Source organism: Vulpes vulpes, unplaced genomic scaffold (genome assembly GCF_048418805.1).
Source record: "Vulpes vulpes isolate BD-2025 unplaced genomic scaffold, VulVul3 Bu000000706, whole genome shotgun sequence".
Classification (NCBI taxonomy): Eukaryota; Metazoa; Chordata; class Mammalia; order Carnivora; family Canidae; genus Vulpes; species Vulpes vulpes.
Genome location: NW_027325693.1, coordinates 116,701 through 130,213, shown reverse-complemented (window position 1 = coordinate 130,213; position 13,513 = coordinate 116,701). Strand labels below are relative to the sequence as shown.

The 13,513-nt window shown below is 37.9% G+C and overlaps 1 long non-coding RNA gene across 4 annotated transcripts in view; it reads right to left on the bottom strand.

The window, feature by feature from the left end:
- Positions 1–987: 987 nt before the first annotated feature.
- The window catches only part of LOC140596650 (uncharacterized), a 76,497-nt gene continuing 63,971 nt past the window's right edge, over positions 988–13,513 (bottom strand). For 3 of the 4 annotated variants that reach the window (XR_011998546.1, XR_011998543.1, XR_011998544.1), the window contains 2 exons: positions 3,315–3,440; positions 988–1,323 (listed from right to left, as the gene is read on the bottom strand). This is a non-coding gene — a long non-coding RNA (uncharacterized lncRNA). Of the gene's footprint in view, positions 1,324–3,314; positions 3,441–4,651; positions 4,857–13,513 lie in introns of all 4 variants that reach the window. The other variant, XR_011998545.1, reaches the window with a different exon arrangement.

Here is a 13,513-nt window from a genome sequence, read left to right as displayed (position 1 = left end):
TTACCTCAAAATTTACTTCTCTGGAATATTTCAGAATGTATAGTCTTTGAGTTGGCTTTAAAAAGTTCTCACGAGTATTAAAAAAACACTAAAGTAATTTCATGTACTTGCCACTTCAGATTTGGAATTATTCTGTAAGTCTCATGACAAAAAAATCACAATAATATTTTCAAAACTATTCTAAACTTCCATTAAATGAAAGAACAGAAACTAAATCTCCATTTGCCACCTTCAAGGGACTTAAATCAGATTGATCGTCTTGGTTTCACAGTTTAACTTCAATTTAGATTCAAATTTTGATCAGTATTATTTTGATAACTTACTAACAATAGAATCTAAGCACAAGAAACAAGCTATTTGCTGCTCCTCTTCTTGGAGGTAGTATTAGTCAACCAGGTAAGCCTGTTTTCTTAAAATCATTGTTCATTACATGTTTTTGCTGGCCTCTCTATTAAAGTCACTCTTGAAACTGGAGGCTTTGGTGGTGACATGTCGATAAACAGAAATAATCATCCAAGTACTGATAACTTTTTTTTTAAGACTTTATTTATTTATTCATGAGACGCAGAGATACAGGCAGAGGGAGAAGCAGGCTCCACGCAGGGAGCCCGGTGCGGGACTCGATCCTGGACCCAGGGATCATGCCCTGAGCCAAAAGCAGATGCTCAACGACTGAGCCACCCAGGTGTCCCATAACTCATGTTTTTTAACAGAAAAGTAAATACTCATTAAATGCTAACAAATTCATGCAGGAATCTAAATAAAAAAGGGGCAAACCTCTTTCTTTAAAAACAAAACAAAACAAAAAAAACCAAAACTCTAAAGCCAGCAGATCAGAAAATGGATTCATGACTTCAACACATTGGCAGCAAAATCATTCCCTAGAAGCACTAATCTGTGACCTAGACACTGAAGAATAAGATGAAAAGACAGAAAACACAATATCATCTATGATATCAATTTAAATGAACACAAAGGAAACATGAGTTTTTATAACTAAAAGCATTCTCTTTATTCAACACTCACATTTTTAATAGTAATTTTTTAAAAGGTGATTTCCATGATTATCTTCCTCCAGAAGAGATAAAAGAAGAGATAATTGCTCTTCTACTGTCTTCAAAGATGGCTTCCCTTTCCCATAAAAAGGCTGAAATGTACAAAGGTAGGTAAGAGAGTGAAGGGGCTGGACTCACATATGGTAGGTTGCAGCACACTCAGAAGAAGTGCACCTGGGAAGAGTCCAAGCTTCTCCAAGTGATGCTCCAGATTCCATAGGAGACTGAAGAGCGTGGAGGTCATGCCCACTGCCAATGACTGCATGGCCTAGTTCACCGATATGAAAACAAGGAAAGAAGTTTGAACATGACCCCCAGTCATGCTGACTGAAGACCATATGAAATGCCTGTGGCTAACATTTCTGAGGACTTACAAAGGCACCCCCACCTTTCTATACATTAGGACTATTAACACATGGGATTTTCCCAACAACCCTGTGAAGACTTACAGATGAGGAAACTATATCTGCAACAGGTCAAATAACTTACTCAAGGTTTCACATGGAGTATGAAGCAGTCAGGGTATAAACTCTAGGAGTCTGGCCCTTAGACCTATACTCTTTGTTTTTTAAAGATTTTGTTTATTTATTTATTTGAGAAAGAGGGCATGCACGTGCAAGAAGAGGGAGGGGGCAGAGAGGGTGCTGAGGGAAAGAGAAAAGGAGAAGCAGACTCCCCACTGAGCAGAGAGCCTGAGGTGGGCTGGAAGGCAGACACTTAACTGACTGACCCAAGCACCTCTCCAGACCTGAACTCTTAACTACTGTGACATCTTCAAAAAGTTAACTGTACATCCCAGTGATGGTGTTCTATAAACAGACAGATAAATAATCTATAAATCAGTCATAGTCAGTCAAAGGTGTATATGTTTGTTATACACGCACATGTACAAATACATACACATATATATTAAATGAATACATGTCTGTTAGGACATTAATTCTCTATTAAATTTCAGTTATTATCTCTTAAATGGACTTATACACCTATGAGGAGAGTGTACAACCAGTTTAAATTTCATAGTTTCTAACTCTAGTTTATGAGAATTCTAAATTTAGTTTCTGTAATTTAATCTAATACTTTGTCTAAATCCCTATTCTCTCCATCGCATTTATTTAATCATCCCTCAGGTAAAGTCAGTGAAATTAGAAATTACTCTATAACTCCAGGTTAAAAATCAGTTAGCTCTGAATTTAAATCTGGAAAGTTCTTCCTATCATATTGCTTCTGTGGCCTTTCATTCTTTCTGTCTGGTCTTTGAATATCCCTGTACCTGAGGGAGATCTGCAGATGGCATGGCTTCATTGTGACTGTAGGACCTTTTCAATCCTCTCATACCTCTATAGGTATGGGAAATTGTTGAATTGCTCTTCTAGCATCCCGGGGACTCCAGAGTCTCCTGGAGCTTTCCTAGGTCTCCTCTCCAGTAGACCATCCTGGCCACCATTTGTCTGCCCAGTTGGGCACAGCTCTGGTCTAGGCTTCCTCTGGAAGGCTGTTTCTCTCCCAGCTGTAGTCTACTGGGAAGACCTGGATCCTCTCTGTTCTTGGATCCCCCCAAACCTATCTGGGGATATTGCTCCTTTTCCCTGCCAACCTGGCAGAGATGACCATCTTTTAGCACCATCTTTAGCACCATCTTTTCTGAGACCACACTAGTATCTAACCCTGCAGTGGTTAGCTTTCCTCTTGTTAACCTTTCCTCTCTCAGACAGTGAAATGTTATCTCCTTTGGTTTGGCTTGTTTGTTTTTAAATATTTTATTTATTTATTTGAGAGAGAGAGCAAGAGCATGAGTGGTTGGGGGGTGAGGGGAGAAGGAGAGGGAGAAGCAGACTCCCTGCTGAACAGAGCCCAATGAGGGGTCATGACCCAAGCGGAAGGCAGACGCTTAATTGACTGAGCCACCCAGGTGCCTCTGTTATCTCTTTTTGGGAGGAAATCTGCCACTTATAGTTTCATGAATTCTTCCCAAAATTATGGTTTATGGATAAATTATATGCTCCGATTCTTTCAGGCTCTTATTTTTTAAGAACACAAAAATTTCATTGTTTTTTTTTTATAAGATAGTCTCTCTCTAAGATATGAAAACTGCTTTGTCAAATTTAACTCTGAGGCTAGACTGCCAGGGTTCAAATTCCAGCTCTGTCACTTACTAGTTTTACGGTTATTTAAATGCTCTGGTACTCAATTTCCCTGTGTGTTTGTACATACATATATAGTAAATTATACATGTTAAATAATACATATACTACTTACCTTATAGAAATGTGATGAGTATTTGATAAATATGTGAAGCACTTGGAGCACAGGAGGCACATAAAAGCATTAACTTATTATTATTGATATTATTATCAGGTAAAAGCTGGGTAAAGAATCTTAGACCTAGAAAAATGCAGGAAAGAAAAAGCTGGCTCAGTACCTATTAATTTTATCCTGACCCCAATTCTTCTTATTTAGTAAGAATATTTTGTGAAGAAGGAAGATTGGTTTTTCTTAAAATTAATCAATAAATTAATTCTAAGAGATTTACTAATGTGTTACATTTCACTAATGTGGTGAAAGAAAAATATTAATTCAATTTCTTTTACTTCAAATCCACTCTATTGTCAGCTGATCTGCTCGCAGGCAATGAGAAGATATCTAGAATCCACTGGAAAAAGGAAACTATTTTATAATGCCATCTAAATCAAACCCTGTGAAATATTTGATTTTTTGACAAATATTTCCTGAGAGTCTTACAGTATAGTTTCATGCTAAATGTCAAGCTGCATGCCAAGATTAAGATCTATAATACTTTTTCTTTTATTTTCTAGGAGGTTACCAGACAGAGAGATAAATAGATATATGCATAAAACTAAGTACTCTTTAGGATAAAAAGCATTTTAATTAGGTCCCAAGTTGCTATGGAAGGCAGAAGGTGCATTTAATACCGGTTTAGACAAGATCCAAAAGGATTTCATGGGGAATATGACATTTGAGCAGAAACTCAAGAGAAGGATATACGCAAAAGGGTGCTGACAAAATCTTAACAACTGTCTGAAAAAATATATACGTGTATATAGGTATATATATATGCCTAATTTTATTTTTTATTTATTTATTTTTATTTATTTATTATAGTCACAGAGAGAGAGAGAGAGAGGCAGAGACATAGGCAGAGGGAGAAGCAGGCTCCATGCACCGGGAGCCCGACGTGGGATTCGATCCCGGGTCTCCAGGATCGCGCCCTGGGCCAAAGGCAGGCGCCAAACCGCTGCGCCACCCAGGGATCCCTAGATGCCTAATTTTATTATAAAAATTAATGATATAAACATATTTAGCACACAATTTACAAATAATAAGATATACTATAATTTTTATTGTAATTTCCATATAGACAGATTCTCACAGTATTCATTGATTGTTGCTAACCTCTTGTGTCTATAGACAGTCTATGTTTGCAATTAAAAAATGAACACAATTGCAAATGTCCAATGTTGGAACTTTAATAGTGTGTCAAGTTTATAGAATTGATGATAGTTTTTGAATACTAAGAATATATTTCTTCATTTTGGGGGGCTATTTGCTATCTAAAAACCACAAGCATGACATACCTTCGAGTTTAATTCACATTATTGACACTTTCCTCATGATTTTTTGAGTCTAGAGACAATCAACCAAAGGACAGATCCAACTCTGATTTTTAGTGCTTGCTGACTTCCTTGGTGTAATACTCCCAGCATGTCTGATTGCCAGCTCCCAAGCTACATCACGTCAGTGAAAACAACCTTGAGAAGAGATTTGCAGCGGCACATTATACTGTAAACATAAGTAGCATAAAAACATAGAAAAATAGTAAAATGTGGTCAATTAGGAAGTCATAATTTTTAATGTTGCTTGCCTTTGTTTATTATATAACTTATTTACTGTAATTATAATTTATTTACTGTAAGTTTATATAATTTGATTTTTTAGATGATTATGTTAACAACTGTCTCATAAACTCTTGAAATCTCCTCCACGACAACTCCTGCACACGTGTAGATATTTTGTTTATAGGATATCTACATGGCTGGATCATTACCCTAATTCATAGATGAAGAAAGAGAGAATCAGAAAAGCTAAGTAACATGTCTGAGGTCATTCAACAGCTAAGTCATGGAGCTAAAGTTTAACCCAGAGCTATATGATTTCTAAGGACTTCTTACATCCAGGAATTTATGGAGCCCTGAACTGGGAAAATAGGATATACGTACTGTTTTTTAACAGTTTGCTTATTAAGTGTGTGTGTGTGTGTGTGTGTGTAAGTATATGTGAGAGACAGCATTTGGTCTGAGATGTATATTCATTAAAGTCTAAATGTGAGGGTGGGGAGAGTATTAGACTATCACCTCAAAGTTTCCTGTGGGTACTGATGTCTACCAAAAAGAACACAGAAAGTGGCTTAAACTGGTTCTCAATACAGATCTTTGGAATTTTGATCAGCAGGGAAAGAAAGGGAACTTGACCAGGAAACCAATCATGCGAGAGGCCAGAGGCCCACAAAGTCAACAATGGACAAGCAAGTGTGACTCAGGAGAGGCTGCATAGTGGATAGAAGGGAAGAGCATGTTCTGGAAGACAAGGCCAGCAAAACGTTAAGAGATATTTCTATCTGACCATGACGAGCTGAAATTCTGGTTTCCAGCAAAACTCGTTAATTCAGTTCTTTTCAACTTGTAAAAAATATTCACTCCATTTTTCGGTGGGCAGGGAATTCATAGGTTTGTCTCCAAAAGAATTATTTTTCTCCTAGGATTCTGGCCACTAAAAAGTCACCCCAGTCTCTCTTTTCTAATTCTTTGGCTGTCACTGTTACCTCCCAAAGGACATCGCTGTCAGAGCTTTGCCATCAACCATTTCAAGCAGCTGCTTTTCTCGCTGTTCCACTGGATTTTTCAGATGTCAGAGTGACTGCTCCCTAAATCTTAAACTTAGTGGATCTCAAGAGACCCTTTCATCCAGCACCAGTTTGCACCCACACCTAGATAACCAATCCCTTCTTTCTACCCAAGGGTCAAAAAACGTGCTACCACAGGGCAATTTTAACCTTTCATCCTCTGTTCAAATTTTTTTTCTTTTAATTTTTACATTCATGAGCAAATTTACTCCAAATGGATCAGAGTTCCTTTTTCGTAGTTCTTACGGAAGAAAGAATATGGGTAGATTGTGACTGACTTTGAATGCTAGAAAGCTTAGACTTGATCCTGGGAGAACACAGAAGGCCCTCCAGGGAAGTGACATTATCCAAGTTGTGCTTTGGAGACATAATTATGATAGTAGCACGCTGAGAGCATTGAGAGATGAGAAATTAGAGACAGAGTCAAAGTCCAGGGACTATTTTAACAGTTCAGAATGAAAATGATAAGGGTCTGTACCAGTGTAAAAACAATGGATATGGGGGGAAAGGGCAAATATTTGAGACTAATTTTGAAGTAAACAATCAAGGGCTCTCTAACTGATTGGAAGTGAAATGCAGCAGCAGAAGTTAGTAAGTGGTGAAGCTAGGGGTCAGAGAAACAAGCTGGTTTGCATCATATAGAAAGAAGAGAGCAGCACACATGTACAGAAATGTCCAGCAAAATATTGAAAATGCGGGTCTAGTTAAAAATAGAAACTGTAATGCATGGGAAGGAATTGAAGGGTTTTTTTTTTCTCAGTGAAGTAGCACTGTCACCTTCAATTTAGAATACATTGTTAGTATTTGAGTAAGACTAGTCCATCTTCAGTGGGTATTAAATGAAATAAAACACTTTTAGCTTCCGAGGATGTATCCTAGTATCAAGGAGAGCTTAATCTGATCATATCAGGCTCATTTATAGAGTAGGGAGTCCACTAACAATATTGAGGATCAGAAAACCTTTGCATGTCATTAATTTTTAGATACTAGAACTTTGAACAAAACAAGCCTAATCTGATTCTATCTTTAATTATCCATCATATAATTTAATCATTCCATTTCCCTGCCCCTAAATTTTTAACTGGCTCCATCACACGTAGGAAGAAATCTAAACTCTTCAGCACTGCATAGGAGACCTTCCATGATCCAGCCTCCCTCGCTGGTCTGATCTCTTCTCCCACAAATTCGCTTTAAGGGGTGCTGAGTTAGCAAGCACATATCCTCTCTACAAAGGATTTACCCATTAAGTTAGCTATAGAGGCTTCACTCTCTAAATCAATGGTTTGGTTAGACTCAAGCTCAAGACATACTGAGCATAAAAGAACTTGAAGGAGTGAGGGAGAGAGGAAAGGTACATTTTAGCAGACGAGGAATGGAAAGATAGATCGTATTGCCAAGCCACCCAAACAGTCAGAGGGAATTTAAATATCAGAACCGAAAAAGAAAATACAGAGATCTAATAAGTACAGACAAGCCACCACTGGCATCATTCTTCCTTACAGTGGCACTATTTCTAGCTATCTCATCCCTTCTTATGGATGGTGGGAGTAGCTAAAAGTAGAATGTCAACCATCGTCTTCTGAGAGAACTTTTAGTTCGGTAAATTATTTTGAAATAAATTCACTTTAGTTCTGTGAAGTCTTTGAAAATTGAGATGTTAATTGGAAGAGATAAAAAGTTAATGACCATGAAAAAGATTGACAAAACAGCCGGCCATATTTTGTTGTGCAAGTATTGTTTTCTAACCAACTATTTTGAAAGAGACACTAAGTCTTCAGTGTGGTGACAGTCACCAGTATATTTTGGCACCCTTACTTACACTTCTTTCCTGCAGGCTGAAATTTCTTTGGGGATGCATTAATGTCACCAAAGAAGAAGAATGTCATCACCCGAAACAGAAGAATGATTTCCAAGTTAACAACGGAATACAAAATTCCTAATATTGATATTAATTTTTAAAGCAGGGCAGCCCGGGTGGCTCAGTGGTTTAACATCGCCTTCGGCCCAGGGCATGATCCTGGGGACCCAGGATTGAGTCCCACGTCAAGCTTCCTGCAGGGAGCCTGCTTCTCTCTCTGCCTATGTCTCTGTCCCCCCCACCCCGTGTCTCTCATGAATAAATAAATAAATCTTTTAAAAAATTTAATGCAATGGCTTTAGACTTATAATAGGGGAAAAACAAAACTCTCAGCTACATTTTTGTAAGCTACTTCTAAGTCAAAAACATTAAAGTGGACTCTATTAAAAATGTCATCTCACTTAATTTCCCCCCCCACAATTGTAGTCATTTTGTAAAAACAAGAAAACAGAGGTTCCAAGATGTTATTGTCCAAGATTGGGCACTTAGTGAGTAGTAAAACCTAAGTGTGCACACGGTCAAGTCTAACTCCAAAGTCCATGTTGCTTTTGTCTATAACTTTGCTTCCGAAAACTATTTTGAAAAAAAAAAAAAAAAAGAAAGCTAGAGGGGGGTGGGTAGAGAATACACTAATATAATAAATCTGTGTGAGAGATAGAATTTGTGATCATCTCAACAATGATTATAATTTATTTTCATTTTTTTTAACAATTTGTACTTTTTTAACACCACTTCACTAAATTCATTTCTCTAAGATGATAACAGTCTGAAATCCTTTAGGCTACACATTTTTTTAATGGTGCTAGTTCTTTATAGGGTATACCAAGATACCCAGCGCAGCCCCTTTTCCCCCAGGTGTGAAGGACTATTCTGCAGTTCAAGGGGTAAAGCCGGGCTCTGGTCCATAGATGTCAGCCCTCTCCAGAAATTGCCCCATGATGGGGTAGGCCATGCTTACTTTCTGGGGGTAGACTCTGTCCAATGACTGTTCAGTGCAGGAGAATATCAGCCTAGCACCTACAGTGTCCCAATTTAGGACTACTCTTGTCAACAGCATGTCCTGTTCCCTGGTCTTGGTTCTTGTATTCAGCCAAGAAAGAATTCAGAGCCAAACTCTTAAGCAAGCAAAGGTTTAATAGCAGTTTAAACGAAAGTACACTCTCGAGATGGGAGCGTAGGCAGGCCCAGAGGTGACAGCTGAACTGGGGGGGGGGGGGGGGGGGGTCAGGGTTGTCTTTTCCTCTTATTTTTGGATAGGCCATGGGTCATAGCTAGGGCGGTTTCTGACTAAGGTTGCAGCCAGTCTTCTAAGGAATTAGGAGAGGGAGGCTTGGCCCTATATGATCCTTGTGGGAACTGTCATGGCAGCCATTGTCTGTTGGGGGGTGGGAAGAGAGACCACAGTGTACATGTATCATAATGAAGCTATCGGTTACTGTTGGGCAGTAGGGAAGAGCTCCTGTGGCATCCCCTGGGATCTGTCCCAACTGTTTAGAACTGGGCCTCCATCATCTTATCAGTGGGAAAGGACTTGTTCCCTGCCCAAATCTAGCTAACTACCTACTCTATCACTCTGAAGGGCCGTCCCAACTCCAGCGCTTCCCACAAAGTGGAAGGAAGCATTACTTAAGACTGCCTTACAGGGGCACCTGGGTGGTTCAGTGGGTGAGGATCTGCCTTTGGCTCAGGTCATGATCCAGGGGTCCTGGGATTGAGTCCTACATCAAGCTCCCACACCTGCCTCTCCCTCTGCCTATGTCTCTGCCTCCCTCTCAGTGTCTCTCATGAATAAATAGAATCTTGATAAAAGAAAACTAAACTAAACTAAAACCAAAAAGACCATCTTACAGCTCATGATCGTCCTCAGCCCAGTCATGCTTCCTGTCCTTGCCACTTAGGTATTGAACCCAAACCCGTTTCCCTAATAAACTGTCTACCTGTTAATCTATACCTCTTAGTCTGCACTTCAGGGAACCAGACCTAAAGATTCTCCTAGTCCAAAATATCTAATAAATGAAGAAATTTGCTGGTAATATTACCCTGGCTGGAAAATTAGTGTCATTTTCAAAAGCATTCACAAAAATGGAAATAGCTTAATGAGAAAATTACGCTTATTTATTTAAATTATGTAATGAGCAGAGAGCCATAGGTTTGGCAAGTATAAGAAACTGCTGATCAGAGAGATAATTTAGTTTATGAGAGCCAAAACGAAAAATGCATACAGAAATATCTTCATTGTTAGAGCTAACATTCCATTTAGAGAAAGAATAAACTAGCTTGATTTTTTATCTTTGGAAACAAAGCTTTGATATTAATGAATTCCTTAAAATTTGGATTGCAGGGGGATTAAAAAAGAAGATGTCAAATCAGGTTTTTTTTTTTAATCTACACTTGGATTTTTCTGTGCTTCGGGGAGAAGCAGGATATGAAATATTGCCATCAAAATGCCAATCTTGTCTTTGATGGTAATTGATCTGTTATCACTGAGGAATAGGACGTGTTCCATGTTTCAGTTGAAACCTGTTGCATTTGCCGGCTCAGAGAAGCAGTCACGACTGCTGAGTCTAGCTATGGATATGAACCAGGTGTGAGCTCATTCATCAAGTACACCATCACTACCCGGTTCTGGGTAATGACTGTGCCAAATTCTCTGTGTTTTCACTTGTCTTAATTGCACAACATTGCCCTGAGATGCAGAGAAGTAAATTAATATGTTTTTATGCAATATCCTAATTTGTAGAATTTCCCATTTCCTGAATTTAACTCCCACAAAAGAAATTAACCCCAACTATATGTAATTCAATTTTTTACCACTGATTCAACATCGAGCAGAATATTTACTGTTTTCACTGAGATTTCTGAATAATTGTCTTCAGCGTCCAGGCTGTAAGTACTGACATTAATAAATTCCTCTAAGTCATTTGGGTTCCGAGGAGAGCACAACTCTCAATTTATTTTCTAAATCCAATCCAAAACCTTTATTTTTCAAAAACATTTTGAAATATTACATGAATATTCTCCAGTATTTGCCATCTTAACACATATACGTAAGTGACTATAAAATAAAACATGTGCTTATGCCAGTGAACGGATATTGTAAAAGGAGCTTAAGCTCCAAATGTATTTACCAATTTTGGTAAATATTTGTTTCTCACAAATAATCTTTGGTGTTGATTTATACTAATTCAAAACCAAGAAAGCACCAATCAAATGTATAAATCGTTCTCTGATTTATCTTCCCTTTTTAAAAGATACAATCTTCTGGTGAATTCTATCACCGTGGCATAGGTACATCCACAGGTGCAGGCTTCTGAGAGCGCACCCTTCCAGAAAAGCAACGCAGGGATGACAAAAGAAGTGACAGGTGCTCTGTTCAGAGGCCCAGTATTACAGGAGTTTAATCCTATGCTGTAATGAAATCCAACCCGACCAGCGCTATGTGACTTTAAGGGAATTTATAAATGATTTAAAGCTAAACATATTATTAAATACATCTTTAACTAGGTGAAACTAACTAGAAAATTTTTCAAAAATCCTATTACAAATGTGGTGCAGAGCAGGATCAGTTTACACAAAGACAGGCATAAAAATGTTCATTTATGTGATGTTACTTGAGAAGCAGAAAAGCTCCTTTTCTCTTACATCCTCTCCCCCTAGGCTTGAAGGCCCTTATTAAAATGCAAATATTCTCTGGGTGGATTAACTTTCTGAGTAGAGCCCTGAAGGCAAAGGAAAAATTGGCTGAAATAGCTAAATTATCTATATGCTATTTCAAGCACAAAGTTTCATGAGCCCATCTCCAACTCAAAATAATCGATCTGAAATAACAACAATATTATCATTTCTTAGATTGCAATGTGCCAGATATTGTGCTAATATTTTATATAATTTATCTCACGTATCCCTTACAATAACCCAACCAGAGAGGTATTACTAGTATCTCTAGTTTTGGGAACTCCTGAAAATTGGAAAGATAAGTATTTTCTTAAGGTTACAGAACTAGTCGGAAGGAAAGTGAACTCAAGTCCCAACCCCGGGACACTGACCCCGGGTTACATAAACTGTTTTTCAAAATATGTCCCCACACCCATCTTCTCTTTATTCTTTCCCACCTTGGAGAAAAAGTTTATATGTTTCCTTTCCAATGGCCATCTCTGCTCCCCATCCTATCCATCCATGTCAAATGTTGATCCTATATCTCTCAATTTTCTTCTCATTCCATAGTGTCTAGCCCTTGTGTTCAATTATTCCCATTAAATAACTTCTTCTCTGCTTTATTTGACCCCCTCCACTTGACCAACAAACGTATGTACCGACCTTCACTTTTATGATCATCTTATTTCTCTATTTCTTTCCTCTGACAATATCTTACAGAGGTATTCTGAAAATGTGACCTCCATGTTTTTTATCAAACATTTGAAACAACCTACAAATTGGTTTCCAACAATAACAACAAAAGATGTTTAGAGTCCTTGTTGGTTCTTCCTGATTCCTGGCCCTTCCATCCCTCTCTTCCTCCCACCTTTCCCACCTGCTAACAGTCCAGGAACCAAGATCTTTGAGAGTTCTTTCATACTCACATTTCTTTTTTATTTCTACTGGAATCACTAAGCTTGATGGGTTCAAAACTGATTTTGCCATCCTAATCTTTCACTGGTGCATCTTCCACTTTTCCAATAGATAGAATAACACTCCTGCAGTATGTAACCTCCTACTGGGATCATTTATTTGCCTTTTTATCTGAGTCTGTTGTAGAAACTTCTCTACCAAATTTCCAAATCTTTCAAGGTATGAAATCTGACACCAAGTCACTTTTCCATCTCTTCCATGGCTCTACAGAACACCTCTTTTTTAAAGCGCTCCTTCCCTCTTGATTTCCATTATCTACCCAACACACTTCATGGCCCAGTGTCTGGACCCATAGCACTTATGCTTTACCACTTCAACGTTGTTCACACTGATTCTATTGCTTTCCATTTATGCTGCTACCCTGACCTCCCAATCAATTCAGTTTCCTCTGAATTTTCTATTTCATCCAACAGATGTTCCAGCATTTGGTTATTACAATTCATTTGACATTTTAAAAACTTTCTTTTATCACCATTTTCAAGGATGTATATCTTGCCTCTTGAATCAGACTTCGTGTTTTGTTTTTTTTTTTTTATGAGAACAGTGTACAAAGTGTGGATCATTTTCTGTATTTCTCTGTCGCTACTCCATACTGCATATAATACAATGCTTTGCCTGTATAGGGCATCACTACACATTCGTTGAATAAGAGGTAGGTAATACTTAGGATTTTTTACTAAAGAATTGGCAACCATATTGTAATGGAAATCTGTAACAAGTGAAATAATTGTCTTATTAAAATACTTTTTGAAAATCAAATAATTGTATTTTCTCCCACTTTTATTACCCCCACCAAATATGGTATATTTCTCTCTTTTTCCATGTGTGCATTTTATCAGAAGATCTGGGAGCTTAGTTAGTCTCTGTTAAACAGCTTACTGTAACGTTATTAAAAGGAAACAGATTCAGTTTGCTAGAAAATTAAAATTTTAACTTACCTCAAAGACAACACTACTTTGGTAGTAAAAATAAAATGCAAATGTATAAATTTGTTCCATAAAAGCTTACATGATTACTAGAAACAATGGTCTGAAATGAATCATGAAGTCA